Here is a 17,984-nt window from a genome sequence, read left to right as displayed (position 1 = left end):
CAAAGTGTGAGGATGAAGAGAGCAGGAAAGGAAAGACTGGAAAATAATGAGGCACAGAGGAAGGAGAAAAAGAAACAAGAAACAGAGAAAAACAAATGCATGACACTGAACTGTTTTAATGACTGAATCTAGAAAGCTTTCGTAACTCAGTATTTGGAGTCATGTCAACTAGGTAAACAGAGAGGGATGGAGAGAGTAAAAGGAACAGGGGAAGGAAAGAGAAGAAAGACAGAGTGGACGTGAAAGAATAAAGGGAGATATGGAGGAAGTGAGAATGACAGAAGGCTAGATGAGAGATGAAAGAAAAGGGGAGAGAAAAAAGAAGACCAAGTGGTGGTTGAAGAGTCTAGGATGAGATCATTAAAAACAAAGCACTATGGGAGAAAGTTGGATGTAGAATAAAGAGATGGGGACGAGAGGAGTGGACAGAGACTGGGACAAGAGGCAAGCAAAGGGAAGAGAAGGGATAAGGGACGGAGAAAGGTAAGAAAGAGTCACAACGTGAGGGGCTAGAGAAAGACAAGTAAAAGAACAGAGGGACTGAGTCATTATGGGAAATAAAGACCAGGAGACATGCATAAAAGATGCTAGGCAGAGGGGAGAAGCGGAGGAAAGAAATGAGAAGAGTGAGGGGTCAGAAAAGAGAAGAGAGAACAGACTGATAGAGACGATAGGTAGGCAAGATAGAGAGAGAAGATAGAATGAAATATGCCAGGTCTGGTTTTGACAGGGAGAGAAGAACGAGGGAAGAAATGGGGATAAAAGGAGGAAATCAAAGTGGGATGTGACGTAACGGACAGAGCTGCCAACTCTGGAGCTGGGGAACCAGGTTCGAGTCTCAGCGACTCAGCATCGCATGACTGTGGGCTCTCACTTACGCTCCCCTTGCCTACTGAAAAATAATCTATCCTTGTGTAATGTAACTGGTGGTCATGGTGGAGAATACCTGTGGGTCGAGTTCGTGCAATATATTAAATTGCAAAAACAAAGAAGTTAATTGTCATCTTTTTGACAACAGCGCCTACAACCAAAAACAAAATAAAAATGAGTGGAAACTGAGAAAAGACGACTTAACAAAATATAATAAAGTTAGCTTTAAAAAATAAAACTTTGCAATTTTGATTGTCCTGCTGGGCACGTTTTTGCCAGCCACAAGCCTAGAAGTCAGAACAAAATAGTACCTTCTTGATCACGTAGAGAGCAAGCTGACAGGCACTAATGAAGTTGAAATCAATTAGTGCTTGATCACTCCTCCACACAGAGGAACAGAAATGATGCCAGACATGCCTTGACGAATTACGAGGCTGTAGAGATGAGTGCCACACAAACCAATAAGTAATGAGCTGAAGATAACAGTGCCTCGCATGCCAGACGCATGCGTTAGCACATGCACTCGCAGGCTCGATTCTAAAAATGAGTTTTAGCACTTGTGGCTCAAACAGCAAGCAGATGACACAGCATCTGGCCTAATGCCCTGCTGTCCCTAGGAGCAAATTAGGAAACAGGCTTATCTGATAGAGACTTCTAGTTGCAGATTCCTTACCTTAGAACTTTCCCCCAGGCGTCAGACTGGATCCGGAGATTTTTTATACGAACAATAACCTTGCACGTCGGTAGGTGGCGTCGGTCGACTCCGCAGGCGTCGCGGTCGCCGTGATGATGTCGGGAGTAGTACATAGATGCCGCCCTTGCGCAGTGATGTCAGTTCTTTTCTTTCCGCGCCACACGCTGATCCGTGAGAGAGCTACCCTCGGCTATTTCTGGGCCGAATTCCACCTTTTTGTCGATATTTTTGGGTGCGACCTTTGGTGCGTCGAGGATGTCCCCGAAGACCGGGTTCAAGTCGTGCGAGGACTGCCACTGCATGATGTCGGTGACGGACCCTCAACGTGACTGCCTGTGGTTTCTTGAGCGCGACCACGACCCGAAGTCGTGCTCTGAGTGCCGGGCGATGCATCCGAAGGCTTTGAGGGAGCAGTCCCTAAAGCTGATGGCGGCCCGGGACTCGACTTCGCGTAGGTCCCGATCTCGCTCTAGAGGAAGGTTTTGAGATTGGTCGCGGAGCCACCACCACTCGTCTTCTTCGAAATCTTCGGTTCAAGGAAAGAAGAAGTCGAAGAAGTCCCATCGCTCTCCGACTTCACCCCATTGCTTGGTCGACGCAACGCGGGACGAGCGTCCACGAACTAGGCCTCCGTCCTCAGAGCCTACGTCTGTGTCGGCTCCGCGCTTCCCCGGGTTTCCCGGAGCCGGAGCGACCCCCTTCCAACTCAAAGAGGCCATGCCCCTCATCTTTGGGCGTGCCGACCCCGATACGGCACCTTCGGGCCCAAGGAGCTTGGCTGAGGGGCCTTCGGGTTCCACGCCGGCGGCTTCGGCCCCGGCCACAGAGGTCGCCTCCGGATCTGTGCGCGCATCCGCACCGACACCGGTCGCACAGTCAAGACCTTCCCCGGTGCTGGGTCGTATAGCGACGCTCACGATGTCGGTTGTGCCCACTATCATCATCGACCTGATTCTCATTCCCGACGACTCTGAGTCGGAGCGGCGTCGGCTGACGCCGCCATCGGCTTCGGTGGGCCCCATTCGCCTGAGATCGGATTCTGACCCATTTTCCTATAGGTACAAATACAGGGAGGAATTGGAGGGGTCCCTGGACCCTTATGAATACCAGGAAGACCCTACTATGGACTGGGCACAGGACTTGGGCGAAGTCAGTGGTCTTGATACTTGACTGACCCTGGCATGCTGTCTCCTCCTACCGTGGCTACGGCGGAGGGAGCTACCTATGGTATGGTGGTTAGTAGGGCTGCTGAGGTCCTTGGCCTTGAGCTACCTATTGTCGAAGTCAGGTCTAACCTCTTGACGGAGGTGCTTCAGCCTGGGGCTTCTACATCTGAACCCCTTCTCCCATTTAATGAAGCCCTCACTGACGTCCTTTTGGGTACGTGGTCCAAACCCAACACAGGGGCTCCTTTGAACAGGATATCGCTTGCCGCCATCGGTCTGCGCTGAACGACCCGAAGTTCCTGTCCCAACATCCTATGCCTGAGAGTCTTGTTATCCAAGCTTCCTCTTCTTCTGGCGCGTTCCCTTCCGCACCCCTGGATAGGGAATCCAAAAGGCTGGAGCAATTTGGTAAGAAGTTATTTTCTTCCTCCAGCCTCGCGCTGCGGTCCGTGAACACTGCATGCCTTTTGGGCCGTTATTCCCACTCCCTGTGGGATACGGTTGCGCAAGTCCTGCCGCAGATACCAGAGGAGGCCCGTGCTATTGTCTCCCAAGCAGTCAAAGATGGGAGAGACGCGGCGAAGTTCACCATCCATTGTGGGCTGGATACGACTGACTCTCTGGGCAGATCGGTTGCTATGACAGTCGCCTTACGGCGCCATGCCCGGTTACGTACTTCTGGTTTCTCAGGGGATGTCCAACAGTCACTCATGGACATGCCCTTTGATGGCACCCGTCTCTTCGGAGACAAAGCGGACTCGGCCTTGGAGAGGTTCAAGTAGTCCAGGGCTACGGCTCGGTCTCTTGGCCTTTCTGCTGCCACACGCCCCCCACAGTCTGCTTTGCGTCCCTTTCGTGGCCACGGAAGGGGCGCCCTGTTGCGTCCTCAACCCAGCCACCGGGCCATGCACGCTGGACAACCTATGCATGGCCGGGGGTGCGGAATCCCACGTGGTCGTGGGTCAGGGAACCAGAGGTCTGTCCAGTCTACCCCCGCCCCCGCAGCAGCCTCCAAACCTTCCTAGTCCGTCCCCTCACTCCCGTCCAGTGGGTGGCAGAATCCGACATCACCTGCCCCACTGGGAACATATCACCACAGACGGGTGGGTTTTGCAAATCATTCGGAAGGGCTACTCCCTCCCTTTCGAATATGCACCACCACATATGCCACCATCCTTCCATCCCCTTTCGGAGGATCATTTGGTGCTTCTCCGCCAGGAAGTCGCGGCTCTCTTGGCCAAGGGAGCTATAGAAAGGGTCCCTGTGCCAGAAGTAGGTCGTGGTTGTTATTCCCACTACTTTCTGATACCAAAGAAGGACAAAGGCTTGCGCCCTATCCTAGATCTTCGAGACCTGAACTACTTCCTCAAGAAGGAGAAGTTCAAAATGCTCACCCTGGCTCAGGTTATGTCTGCCTTAGACCCAGAAGACTGGATGGTAGCGTTGGACTTGCAGGACGTTTATTTCCACATCCCCCTCCTGCCTGCCCACAGACGTTACCTACGATTCGTGGTAGGTCACGAGCACTTCCAGTTTACTGTGCTCCCTTTCAGCCTTACCAGTGCCCCTTGGGTGTTCACGAAAGTGATGGCGGTGTTTGCAGCTCATCTGCGCAGGTTAGGGGTCTCAGTCTTCCCCTACCTAGACGACTGGCTGTTGAAGGTGCCTTCGCCCCAGACAGTGGTCTCACACCTTCAGACTACGGCGAACCTCCTGCTGGTGGCATATGCGGGCTCTGCAGTGGGACTTGAAGTTTCAGTGGGCGCAGCATGAGGGGAATCTCTCCGACATGGTCTAGATCTCAGAGGAGACTGCGAAAGACCTGCAGTGGTGGCTTTCGAATCCCAATTGGGTCAATGGCAGATCCCTCTCCCCAACCAGATCTCTCAATAGTGACAGATGCGTCGCTTCTGGGTTGGGGCGGCCACATGGGAGAGGCAGAGCTCAGAGGCCTCTCTGCATTGGGCACCCTTAAGGGGTATCTGTCTGCCATTTCCGCCTTTCTTAGGCTTCCTGATCAGCCCTCACTCTTTAAATCTCCTCTTGTGAGTAGGTTCTTAAAGGGGCTCACCCACTTATTTCCTCCCACTCCGTTCATCATGCCTCAGTGGGATCTTAATCTTGTGCTTACTTTCTTGATGTGTACTCCCTTTGAGCCTATGCATAATTGGCCCTTAAGGCCCCTCACATTCAAAAATGTCTTTCTTATCGCCATCACCTCTGCTCGCAAGGTGAGTGAGCTTCAGGCCCTTTCTTCAAAGCCTCCGTACTTGTCTGTACACCCGACAAAGTGGTGTTACGCACTAGAGCTTCCTTCCTTCCTAAGGTGGTTACACCGTTTCATGTAGGCCAGTCCATCACTTTTCCTACCTTCTACGCACCCCCACATCCTTCCCATGAGGAGGAGAGACTCCACCGCCTGGACCCAAAAAAAGCGTTGGCGTTCTATCTCAATCGTACTAAAGACTTCTGGGTGGACGATCAACTCTTTGTTGGCTATGTGGGTGCGAAGAAAGGGAAGGTGGTGCAGAAACGTACCATCTGTCGATGGGTGCTTCTGTGCATCAAAATGTGCTACACTTTGGCGAAAAAGCAACCTCCTGACGGCTTGCGGGCTCATTCTACCAGGGCCACTGCTGCATCCACTGCGTTAGCACGCGGAGTTCCTGTCCTGGATATCTGTCAGGCAGCTACGTGGGCGTCTCTGCACACGTTTGCTAAGCATTACTGCCTGGACAGTCAGGTCCGTCGGGATGGCTACTTTGGTCGTTCGGTCCTGCAGGACTTTCTAGTATGATCTTAGTTTGCAGCCCACCACCGAGGATGGCATTGCTTGGGTACCTATTCTAAGGTAAGGAATCTGAAACTAGAAGTCTCTATCAGATGTACAAGTTACTTACCTTCAGTAACAAAATATCTGGTAGAGACATATTCTGGTTGCAGATCCTTACCGCCCACCCATCCTCCCCACTTGCGAACTGATTTCTAGGGACAGGGATTCCCCCCTTTCATTTCCTTAGCTCTGGCGCACCAATATCAGTGTTCTTAGCGGCTCTGCTCTCTGGCGTGGAAAGTCGCTAAAAGCAACTGACTTCACTGCGCGAGGGCGGCGTCCATGTACAACTCCCGACATCATCACGGTGACCACGACGCCTACGACGCCTGCTGAGTCGACCAACGCCACCTACCGATGCGCAAGGGTAGTGCTCGAAGAAAAAATCTCCGGATCCAGTCTGACGCCTGCGGGAAAATTCTAGGGGAGCCGGTAAAATGGTGCAAGGAAATTTATGAGATTTCCTTGCGCCATTTATTACTGCACTATTAACGCCTTTTAACGCTTGCGTTAAAAGGGGACTTCCATTCTTTAGAATGGGCACCTATGTACTCCAGAGGAGTAGCGCCAATATTTTGGTGCTACTCCTGGGGAGTACATCAATAGCGTCATAAAAAATGACACTATTGCCCCTACCCTGCGCCGTGGTGCCCGGTTTTTTAAATACGGCTTACACATGGTTGCGGTAGGGGGTTGGCTCAGGGAACAGGGAAAGTCGCACTGCACTTGGTTCAGCGCCCCTTTCCAGAAATCTGCCCCTTAGTTTAAGACCGTCTACCAGGTGGTGGCACTGTTGCCTCTTTTGTAGCCTGAACTAATCCACAACATGTTGAATATACTTAAAATAATAATACCAGCAGCCCAAGCAATCCTAACATATTAACCTGGCCTGGAAATAGTCCAGTAATACATGGGCCCTGGCACTTATATTTTTTAAAATTAAGCACTGGCTGCGCTCACAGGGTTCCAGGCTTGGAAACTGGTGAAGGCCAGTTTTAAGGGCGTGTGCTAAGTCCAGGGAAATGTAATTAAGTTAATGTCTGTTTGTACTGTGCCTGCCAAGGCTGCAATATTTTGAGAGCTCCAATGAAAATGACTTGCATGTCAGAAGATCTGGCGGTGCCATTTCTGCTATATACCTTGACATCCTTCTCCTCCAGCAAAGTACTTTGTTGATGCCAAAGAACACCGCATTAATGTTCATAACACTTAACGTATATAGAGCGCACACACAACTCAACGGTACTCAGTTTATCGACCTTGTAAGGATTAACGTCTAACTCTGCTCTGTCGATTATGTGGGTTAAAAATACACCTTCTACAACAGCCGATCAACACATCAAGCTATCTTGCCTATTCGCGTGATGTAAGCTACTCTGCAACTGCAGACTCCTAGAAACAATGGGAGCAGCCCGTCTCTCCCCCATCCTGCCCCCACACCTCCTCGCCGGATGTGCTCTGCACTGCAATGCAGGCATTGGCCATCTCAGCCTGCTGCAAATTTGTGTCCCATTAAGGAAAGGCTAGTGCAGTGGAGCACTGTGGGTAACCAGATAAATGGTCGCATTAGTGGGGGTGGCAGGATGGGGAGGACTTTCCTCCCCTGTGGCAGAAAAACCCGAATGAGCATCTGCACAATATCCTACCTTACCATCACCCGCTGTGATTTGCCTGCATAAACGGTAGTGAGAATGGTGGATTAAACATATCACAGGACGAAAGATGGGTTACATTTTTTTGTTCCATGGTATTCTGCGCAATTTGCCCCTGCCTAGTATGGAAGTAAAAAGGCTCACAGACAAAGTACTCTGTGACTAAGGCAGTCCGTGCGGTTCTCTCTAGACCTGGTTTTGCCAGGGAGAACCACCCAAAGTGCATGCACCGCAAAATGCACCTATTTATCAAGTTCTCCTGTGGAGCAAATCTGAGCAGTTTTTGTGGCACAATTTTGCTTCACATGCAAATAAAATAAAATCCAACTAGTCTTTTCTTGCCACTCAAAGTGAAAATAAAAAGTAAAACAGTTGACATAAGCACGCTGATTCAAAGTGCCACAGCCACTGGGAGCGTGAGCGCGAATGAGCAACAGAAAAGGAAAAAGAAGTTCACTTGCAGTCAGAGTTATCGACAAAAGTGCAATTATCCATGTAACAGGGTCGATGGTCAAGGTGGTAACAAAACTGCCCCAAGGAAGGACAAACGTCAAGCATTTACCAATAATAACAAAGGATTTTGAAAGGTGAGCCCATGAACTAGTGAAAGTGATGGGCGTGCAGTGGGCGTGGTTAAAAACCCAGATACATACCAGGACGTCAGAAAAGCAGCAATTGCGCGCTGCTTTGCTCAACCTAAAAAAGGAAAAGTTTCCTGATTGAAGTGACCAGACATTAGTTATATAGTATTGTATGTGTGTGCACGGAAAGCTTGTTTGAGCATTTTGTGTTTAGGGGTACAAAAAGGGCGAAACATGGTTTTTGGTCCTGGAGAAAGTCCTGGACTCCTTTGTGGGCCAACTAAGGGCTGAAAAATGTCGATCTGAGCAGGACACAAGCAGCATAATTAAGCCTCATATGTCCTATTATATAATTTAATTATCCCTTCACCACTTTCTAATAAAGCTAGGTTGTCCCTTAGCAGATGACAGGGAATTTTATCCGAACTGCCCCCCTTTTTCCCTAGTGTTCCCTACACCTTCCCTCAGTCAGGTGGCGAGGGCCCACCACCATTAGAATACGCTTTGGAGGGTGCAGGATGGCCAGTAATAAAGCATGACACCTAGGGAGTGTATGAGGCCATCCTGTTCTTATTAAGAAAAATGCCTGTTGGATCTCATTGGTGAAATGCTGGGATGAAGGACCCGCCTACAAAAGAGGAATCTCTCATAAGGCAGCCTAAGGTAGGGCTGATTTGACAAGGGCATGTTTGTTTTGTTGTGTTTGGTGTAACTAACAGACCAAAACCAATCGACTTCTGACTCACCAGGTGTCAAACACAAAACAAAAGTAAACATATACTGACATTATGGGTCTAGGTTATTCCTAATATCAAAATAAAGTTACAGCATCATACCTCACACACCAGTGTTGCCACCTGCAAAGAAGTACATCGTTGCGAATTAACATAGAACCAAACCAGGGAAACTGAAGTGCTACTAAACTAAATAAAATTGTGTGAAGTGTTCACTACTGCAAATGCCTCTTTTTGGCATAATCACACCTATTTTTTGGACTGATGCTGCTGTATTTTTGACCTGTGCACTGGGACTCTGTTAACCAGGGTCCAGTGTATGTACTCTGACACCTAAAAGATGTCACTTTTGGCTATACTCCTGATTGACACATTTAACTTACCTATTAGTCCCTAGTATATGATACCATATGTACCAGTAGTTCCCAACCTTTTGACTTCTGTGGACCCTCACTTGATTATAACTGGAACCTGGGGACCCCTACTGAGTCATTACTGAAAGCTGGGGACCTAATCTGTTAATATGATTTAATTTTCTAAGCAGTTGCGGACCCCTTGAGGAGGCTTTGCGGACCCCCAGGATCCCCAGACCACAGGTTGGGAACCACTGAATATGTAACCATGCCTGTAAGTTAAGTCTCACTAGTGAAATGCAGCACATACTGTAGCACCACTAAAATGACAATGAAAATGTTAAACTCCAACTTTGGGCCTGATTTAGAGTTTGGCGGACAGGTTACTCCATCACAAATGTGACAGATATCCTGTCTCCTTTATTATCATCTCCATAGGCTAATAATGGGATCGTAATATGGCAGACAGACATCCATCACGTTTGTGATGGAGTAACCCCCTCGGCCAAACTCGAAATCAGGCCCTTAATGATCAAGTTGGATTTTATATTAGTGTTTTGAAAATGACACTTTAAAAGTTCTAATTTTCCTGCCAAAGACAATCACGCATTTCTGCCAGTGTCCAAGGTCACCTGAATGTTGATGGCTTCTCCGTTATGAGAAGTGGCTTGCTCCCAGACAGTTGACATAGCGCCTGGGATTGGGGAGATGTTGTTCCTCCCAAGGATGTCACCTTGGGCTGTGCTTGGCCCATTCCTGTGCTTCCGAGGATGCCTACTCTGTCACTGGCAGATGTAGCTCACACCTAGGCCTGCCTGTCTTTTGACTTCATAGCCATCCTGTCTCCAAGCCAGTGGGAGGAGGAGCTACCCCAGAACTTGCTTGGAGTTACCACAAGGGAGGATTTGCCCATTATCATACCCACACTTCTGGGTGGGACAGGGAGCTATACACATGGGAAGAATGGTTCTGCCATGCTGATTTTAGATAGTGAGGGGGCAGTGCAGAATAGTTTGCAGTAAAAAACACAGACGTGGTGCAAAAGTGGGTAGATTCACCCATGGGAACTTTCAACCCCATTTGTTGGGGAGTGGCAGGAGTTTCCTCCACCCATAAGCTGCCACTGAGCATAAATGTGGCACTTCTAGTACCCTCTTCGGAACACCTCTGCACCCGTGAAAGACAGAAGAAGGACTGCACTTGCTGTTGAGACCTATGAAGAGAATCCTAAGGCCTGGACCTCCACCCACTTGTACCTAGGACTGTAAATTGGATTCCAAGGATTATTTGGCTGACCTCCTGTTAAACTACACGTATACACAAGCCACAAGAAGCCCCCTTCCCTGAAGAGCCCAGCAGACCAACTCCAACTGGATCTACCTTAGACCCTGCTGATGGCTTCTGTTGGTGTAAGTCTTGACTCCCATGTTCTATGCCTGAGGTCTTGGAACACTTAGAGTGTACTACTCCTGCCCAAATTGCAAAAGCTGGGACCTAGAAACCCTTTTGCCTGTTTTTCTTCTAAAGAGCTGTTGGAACACTAAGACCACCTTCGATGCGAAGCAATCAACGTTAAGGGCCGTATTTATACTCTGGTTGCGCCGAATTTGCGTCGTTTTTTTCGACGCAAATTCGACGCTAAACTAACGCCAACTAACGCCATATTTATACTATGGCGTTAGAGGCGTCTAGCGCCAAAGTTCCCGGAATGTGCGTCATTTTTTAGCGTGAACCCCTTCCTTGCGTTAATGATATGCAAGGGAGGCGTTCCCGTCTAAAAAATGACTCCCAGGCCTTTACGTGGTATTTATACTCCCGGGCAAAAGAGACGCCCGGGAGTGGGCGTGGCAAAAAAACGGCGCATTTGCGCCGCTTTTTAACGCCTGGGTCAGGCATGGCGTTAAGGGACAAGTGGGCTCAAAATGAGCCCACAGTGCCCTCCCCTGCCCCCAGGGACCCCCCCTTGCCCACCCCAGGAGGACACCCAAGGCTGGAGGGACCCACCCCAGGGACATTCAGGTAAGTATTTTTTTATTTTTTTTTAATAATTTTTTTTGGCATAGGGGGGCCTGATTTGTGCCCCCCTACATGCCACTATGCCCAATGACCATGCCCAGGGGACAGAAGTCCCCTGGGCATGGCCATTGGGCAAGGGGGCATGACTCCTATCTTTACAATGATAGGAGTCATGTTGATGGGGGATGGGCGTCGAAAAAAAATGGCGCAAGTCGGGTTACGACGATTTTTTCGACGTAACCTGACTTGCCCCATTTTAAGACGCCCATGCGCCATTTTCCCCCTACGCCGGCGCTGCCTGGTGTACGTGGTTTTTCTCGCGCACACCAGGCAGCGCCGGTCTGCTTGCGCCGGCTAACGCCATTCAATAAATACGGCGCCCGCATGGCGCTTCAGAATGGCGTTAGCCGGCGCAAAACTTTTTGACGCTAAACTGCGTTAGCGCAGTTTAGCGTCAAAAAGTATAAATATGGGCCTAAATCTCTGGTCAGATCCAACTTACTGGTTTGTCCCATTGAAAGAGATCTGACTCCCAGAAACGTTTCTAAGTCTGAACTTAGAGGGCTTCACCAAGAGCAATGCAGGCTGAAGCCAGTTGTGTTCAAGACCTTCCAGGACATGAACACAGGACTTTGCCTGCTTGGAGCTTTCCTGCCTTAGTCAATGACCACACCAGGACACCAGTCTTGCCATCTTAGAACCCCAACTATGATCCAGCTTGCCCACTGACAACTCGGCAACGACCACCTTTTCTCCAGAACTCTGAAGGTGACTCTTTGACTGGAACCTATCTGGGCTTCAGATCCAACCGTGCTCCATCCTAGTCAGCCTCAAACCTTATCCCTATTCTGGTCTAGCACAAAAATCTGCCAACGGGTGGTGCTTTTTGCCTTTTGATACTAAAATTGAACTCAAAATAAAAAATCATGGGGCATATTTATACTCTGTTTGCACCGAATTAGTGTCATTTTTTTTTACTCTAATTCAGTGCAAAACTAACTCCATATTTATACTTTGTTGCTAGACCCCTCTAGCACCGAATTTATGGAGTTAAAGTCATTTTTTGAAAGTGGAGACCTACTTTGCCTTAATGAGATGCAAGGTAGGCGTTCCCATGCACAAAATTACTCTATGGCCTTAATGCCATATTTAGGGGCATATTTATACTCTGCGGCATATTTATACTCTGTTTGCACCGAATTAGTTTCTTTTTTTTTACTCTAATTCGGTGCAAAACTAACTCCATATTTGTACTTTGGTGCTAGACCCATCTAGCACCAACGCCCTGATTTAAACTTTTTTTGCACCGCATTACCGTCATTTTATGATGCAAAAGTGACGCAAAATATTGGCCCTTATTTATATTTTTTGCTACAAAACTGCACTAACTCAGTTTTGCAACAAAAAGTTTAGCACCGGCTTGCACCATTTCTGTGCACCAGCCGGGCACCATATTTATGGAATGGTGCAAGCCGGTGCAAAGGGTAGGCTAGAGTTTTCAAAAATGACTTTAGTCGGGTGGGGCTGGCAGTATAGAAGAAGAGGGTTTAGCACCAAAAAATGGCTTTAGGCAGGATAGAGTAAAAATAAAATTATTCAACCAGATTAGCGTCATTTTATGGTGCTAAACCTACCATGCCACATGACTCCTGCTTTAGAAAAGGCAGTAGTCATGCCCACCACCCCTGTGGCCAGCACAGAGGACAGTGGTCCCCTGGGCATGGCCATTGCACCATGTGCCATGTATGGGGGCCCATTTTAGGGCCCCCTATGGCACTTTCAAAAATAAAATGCACTTACTTGTACTTACCTGGGATGGGGTCCCCCATCCTCGCAGTCCCTCTAGTGTGGGTGGGGGGACCCCTAGGGCCTAGGGAGGGCACCTCTGGGCTTATTCCATGGTGTTCCACCATGGAAATAGGGCCACAGGTCCACTAAAGCCTGCCCTGACCCTGGTCTTAAAAAATGGGGCAAAGCAAGCTTTGCCCCATTTTTTGACCCCTCCTCCCTCCCTTGCACCATTTTTACATGGGAGTATAAATATGGTGTTAATGCCATAGAGTCATTTTTTTTGCACGGGAACGCCTACCTTGCATCTCATTAAGGCAAGGTAGGTTTCCACTTCCAAAAAATGATTTTGGGTTGGAGTGGCTGAACTTGGCCTCTACCTACAAGGTGGCCAAGTAAACCACAGTACCCTGCCCTATCTGACATTTAGATGCCTTGATAGAGAGGCCTGCTGCTTGCAGGGCCTGCACAACCTTCTTCAGGTGGAACAGGTGACCCTGCCAGTTGGAGCTAAGCTGCACTAAAGGACTCCAAGCCAGCAAGGACTTGATTCACCAACCTTTGGAAGGTGGCAGGGGCATTCTTTAGACCGAAGGGCATAACATTAAACTGGTAATGCCCATCATGTGTAGAGAATGCTGTTTTGTCTTTTGCTCCCTGTGCCATTTTTATTTGCCAGTACCCTGCTGTCAAGTCAAAGGTACTTAAGTATTTGGCAGCACCTAATTTATCTATGAGCTCATCTGCCCTTGGAATGGGGTGAGCATCTGTCTTGGTGACAGAGTTGAGCCATCTATTGTCCACACAAAACCTCATCTCTCTCTTGCCATCTTTTGGGTGAGGTTTGGGGACCAAGACCACTGAGCTAGCCCAGGGACTGTGAGAGTGCACAATCACTCCCAACTCCAGCATCTTGTGGACTTCCACTTTGATGCTTTCTTTAACTTGGTCAGACTGTCTGAATATTTTATTCTTGACAGGCATACTGTCTCCTGGTTCCACATCATGGGTACACAGGTGTGTCTGACCAGTGGTTAAAGAAAAGAGCTCAGCAAACTGCTGGAGGACTTGCCTGCAGTCAGCCTGCTGTTGGCCAGAGAGGGTGTCTGAATAGATTACTCCATCTACTGAGCCGTCTTTACGGTCAGTGGAGAGGAGATCTGGGAGAGGTTCACTCTCAGCTTCCAGGTCCTTATCTGTAACCATTAACATGTTTACATCTGCCCTATCATGAAATAATTTGAGGCAGTTCACATGGATCACCCTCTTGGGGGTCCTGCTAGTGCCTAGGTCCACCAGGTAGGTGACCTGACTCTTTTTCTCAAGAACTGGGTAAGGACCACTCCATCTGTCCTGAAGTGCCCTGGAAACCACAGGCTCCAGAACCCAGGCTTTCTGCCCTGGCTGAAACTCAACCATAACAGCCTTTTGGTCATACCACATCTTCTGGAGTTGTTGGCTGGCCTCAAGGTTTTTGCTTGCCTTTTCCATGTACTCTGCCATCCTTGAACGTAGGGCTAGTACATAGTCCACCACATCTTGTTTAGGCTCATGGAGACGTCTCTCTCCAGCCTTCTTTTACAAGTGCCAGTGGTCCCCTAACAGGATGGCCAAACAGAAGTTCAAAAGGGGAAAACCCTACTCCCTTCTGTGGCACCTCTCTGTAGGCGAAAAGCAGGCATGGCAAGAGGACATCCCATCTCCTTTTTAGTTTTTCAGGGAGCCCCATGATGATGCCCTTCAATGTCTTATTAAATCTCTCAACAAGAGCATTGATTTGTGGATGGTATGGTGTGGTGAATTTGTAAGTGATCCCACACTCATTCCACATGTGTTTTAGGTAAGCTGACATGAAGTTGGTACCTCTGTCAGAAACCACCTCCTTAGGAAATCCCACTCTGGTAAAAATACCAATGAGTGTTTTGGCTATTGCAGGGACAGTAGTGGACCTAAGGGGAATTGCTTCAGGGTACCTAGTAGCATGATCCACTACTTCTAGGATATACTGGTTCCCTGATGCTGTGGGAGGTTCAAGTGGACCCACTATGTCCACTCCCACTCTTTCAAAGGGGACCCCCACCACTGGAAGTGGAATGAGGGTGGCCTTTGGATGGATACCTGTCTTACCACTGGCTTGACAGGTGACACAGAAGGTGTAAAACTCCTTTATCTTCTAGGACATATTGGGCCAGTAGAAATGGTTGACTAATCTCTCCCATGTCTTGGTTTGTCCAAAATGCCCAGCGAGGGGAATGACATGGGCTAAGGTCAGAATTACTCCCTAAACTCCTGAGGCACTACCACTTTCCTAGTGGCACCAGGTTTGGGATCTCTTGCCTCAGTGTAAAGGAGTCCATCTTCCCAATAGACCCTGTGGGTTCCACTGACATTTCCTTTTTCTTGCTCAGCTGCTTGCTGTCTTAGGCCTTCAAGAGAGGGACAAGTTTCTTGCCCCTTACACAGCTGTGTCCTTGAGGGTCCCCTTGGGCCCAAGAGCTCAACCTGGTAAGGCCCCAGCTCCATGGACTCGGTTCCTCAGGGGTAGAACATCTTCCTGGGAAGAGAGGTTCTGTTTCTTGTGCTGTGTTGAAGCTAGTTCCCCAGTCTTCTTTCCTTTTCTCTTGGAAGGTTGGGCCATTATTCCAGACTCCAACACTTCATTTTCACCCTGAGCCCTGCACTGTGGCCTTGTCTTGACACACACCAGTTCAAGGATACCCAGCATGGCTGCCTGGGTCTTGGGCTCTACCTCAGCCCATGCTGAGGACTCCAGATCATTCCCTAGCAGGCATTCTACTGGAATTACAGAGGAGACTACCACCTGTTTCAGGGCAGTGACCCCTCCCCATTCTAAAGTTACCATTGCCATGGGATGGACTTTAGCTTGATTGTCAGCATTTGTGACTGGATATGTCTGTCCAGCCAGGTACTGTCCTGGGGAAACCAGTTTGTCTGTCACCATTGTGACACTGGCACCTGTATCCCTCAGGGCTTCTAATCTAGTCCCATTGATTAAGAGCTGCTGCCTGTATTTTTGCATGCTAGGCGGCCAGGCAGCAAGTGTGGCTAGGTCCACCCCACCCTCAGAGACTAATGTAGCTTCAGTGTGAACCCTGATTTCCTCTGGGCACACTGTTGATCCCACCTGGAGACTGGCTATTCCAGTGCTAACTGGAGTAGTACTTGTTGTGGGACTTTTCTTGGGACAGGCCTTGTCTCCAGTTTGGTGTCCATGCTGAGTACAGATTCGACACCAGGACTTTTGGGATCAAAGTTTTTACCCTTATACCCATTTGAGGATGGTGAAGAGGCTCTGGACCCACCCTCCTAAGCAGGTTTTTGGGGACCTGTTGAATACTCTTTACTTTTTCCCTTGGATGTCTCAACAGTCTTCCCCTGGGGAGGCTTTGTGACCCTTTTCTTTTGGTCACCAGCTGTGGAAGTCTTGCTCACCCTAGTCTTGACCCAATGGTCTGCCTTCTTTCCGAATTCTTGGGGAGAAATTGGACCTAGGCCTACCAGATGTTGATGCAGTTTGCCATTGAAACAATTACTTAACAGATGTTCTTTCATAAACAAGTTATACAGCCCATCATAATCATTTACACCACTGCCAGTTATCCAACCATCTAGTGTTTTGACTGAGAAGTCAACAAAATCAACCCAGGTCTGGCTCGAGGATTTTTGAGCCCCCCTGAACCTAATCCTGTACTCCTTAGTTGAGAATCCAAAGCTCTCAATCAGAGTAGCCTTCATGAGGTCATAGGATTCTGCATCTTTACCAGAGAGTGTAAAACCAGTGTGAAACCTGCACTTTCCAGTTAACATTTCCCAAAGGAGAGCACACCAGTGAGATTTGTTTACTTTTCTGGTTGCACAAGCACTCTCAAAAACTGAACCATTTGGTGATATCATCACCATCTTCATATTTTGTTACAATCCCTTTGGGGATTTTTAAGATGGCAGTATTCTCTCTGACCCTATTTACGTTGTTGCCACCATTGATGGGAGCTAAACCCATCTCATGTCTTTCCCATTCTATGGCTAGGAGCTGTCTCTCCAAAGCCAATCTTTTGGCCATCGTGGCTAACAGGAGGTCATCTTCATTGAGGCTGCCCTCAATGCTTCCAGAGTTACTGGTCTCCCCTTTGGAAGAACCAGTCTCTCTGACTATGATTTGTGGAGTCAGGGTTTGAGAAACCCTGTTCTCCCTGGTTAGGACAGGAGGGGGGAAATCATCCTCCTGTTCACTAACTTCCCCATCTGTGGGATTATCCTCAGAGGGGTGGTCCATTGTAAACTCTGCCAAAAGCTCCTAGAGCCTCAGTTTGGTAGGGTTGGACCCAGTATTTATCTTTTTTAGCTTACAGAGAATCCTTAACTCTGACATCCCTAGATGCAGGTAAGGGGTGAGGTTGAGTTCCACCACCATCTCATCTGTGCTAGATATTATCACTCTAAAAGTTGGGATAACTTTTTAAGAATCTAAAAACTACTTCTAGAATTTAAATCCAAACGTTTACAACTTTTAAACTCTAAAAGAAATGCTAACTGGGACATACACAAGGCCCTAGCAAGACTTTAAAAAAATTAGAAAAATAGTTCAAATTGCAAAAATCAGTTTCTAATGACAATTTTTTGAATTTAGTTGTGTGATCAGGTATTGGTTGAGTAGTCCAGCAAATGCAAAGTCTTAGACCCCACTGCTGATCCACCAATGTAGGAAGTTGGCTCTGTATATACTATCTCAAAATGAGAGATAGTGTGCACAGACTCCAAGGGTTCCCCTTAGTGGCTGATAGTGGCACAATTAGATAATTCTAATGCACTATTTTGTGGTAGTGTGGTCGAGCAGTAGGCTTATCAGAGGGTAGTGTTAAGCATTTGTTGTACACACACAGGCAATAAATGAGGAACACACACTCAGGGGCATATTTATACTCTGTCTGTGCCGAATGTACGTCAAACATTTTGACGCACATTCAGCGCAAACCTTGCCCCATATTTAAACTTTGACGCCCGAGCCCGCGGACGTCAAAATCCCGCTGTGTGCATAATTTTTTGGATGCGGCAACCCGCCTTGCGTTAATCATATGCAAGGTAGGCGTTCCCGTCCAAAAAATGACTTAAACGGCCGTGCGTCGTATTTATGCTTTCGGGCAAAAATGGCGCACGGCCGGGAGGCAGAGCCGGAAAATGACTCACAGCCTATTTGTGTCAAAAATTAACGCCTGGGTCAGGGCAGGCGTTAAAATGGGGCAAACACACCTGTATTTAATCAGAACACACAGAAGCAA

Source organism: Pleurodeles waltl, chromosome 3_1, assembly GCF_031143425.1.
Source record: "Pleurodeles waltl isolate 20211129_DDA chromosome 3_1, aPleWal1.hap1.20221129, whole genome shotgun sequence".
Classification (NCBI taxonomy): Eukaryota; Metazoa; Chordata; class Amphibia; order Caudata; family Salamandridae; genus Pleurodeles; species Pleurodeles waltl.
The sequence above is the reverse complement of the archived record's forward strand: the minus strand, read 5'-3'. Positions refer to the sequence as shown.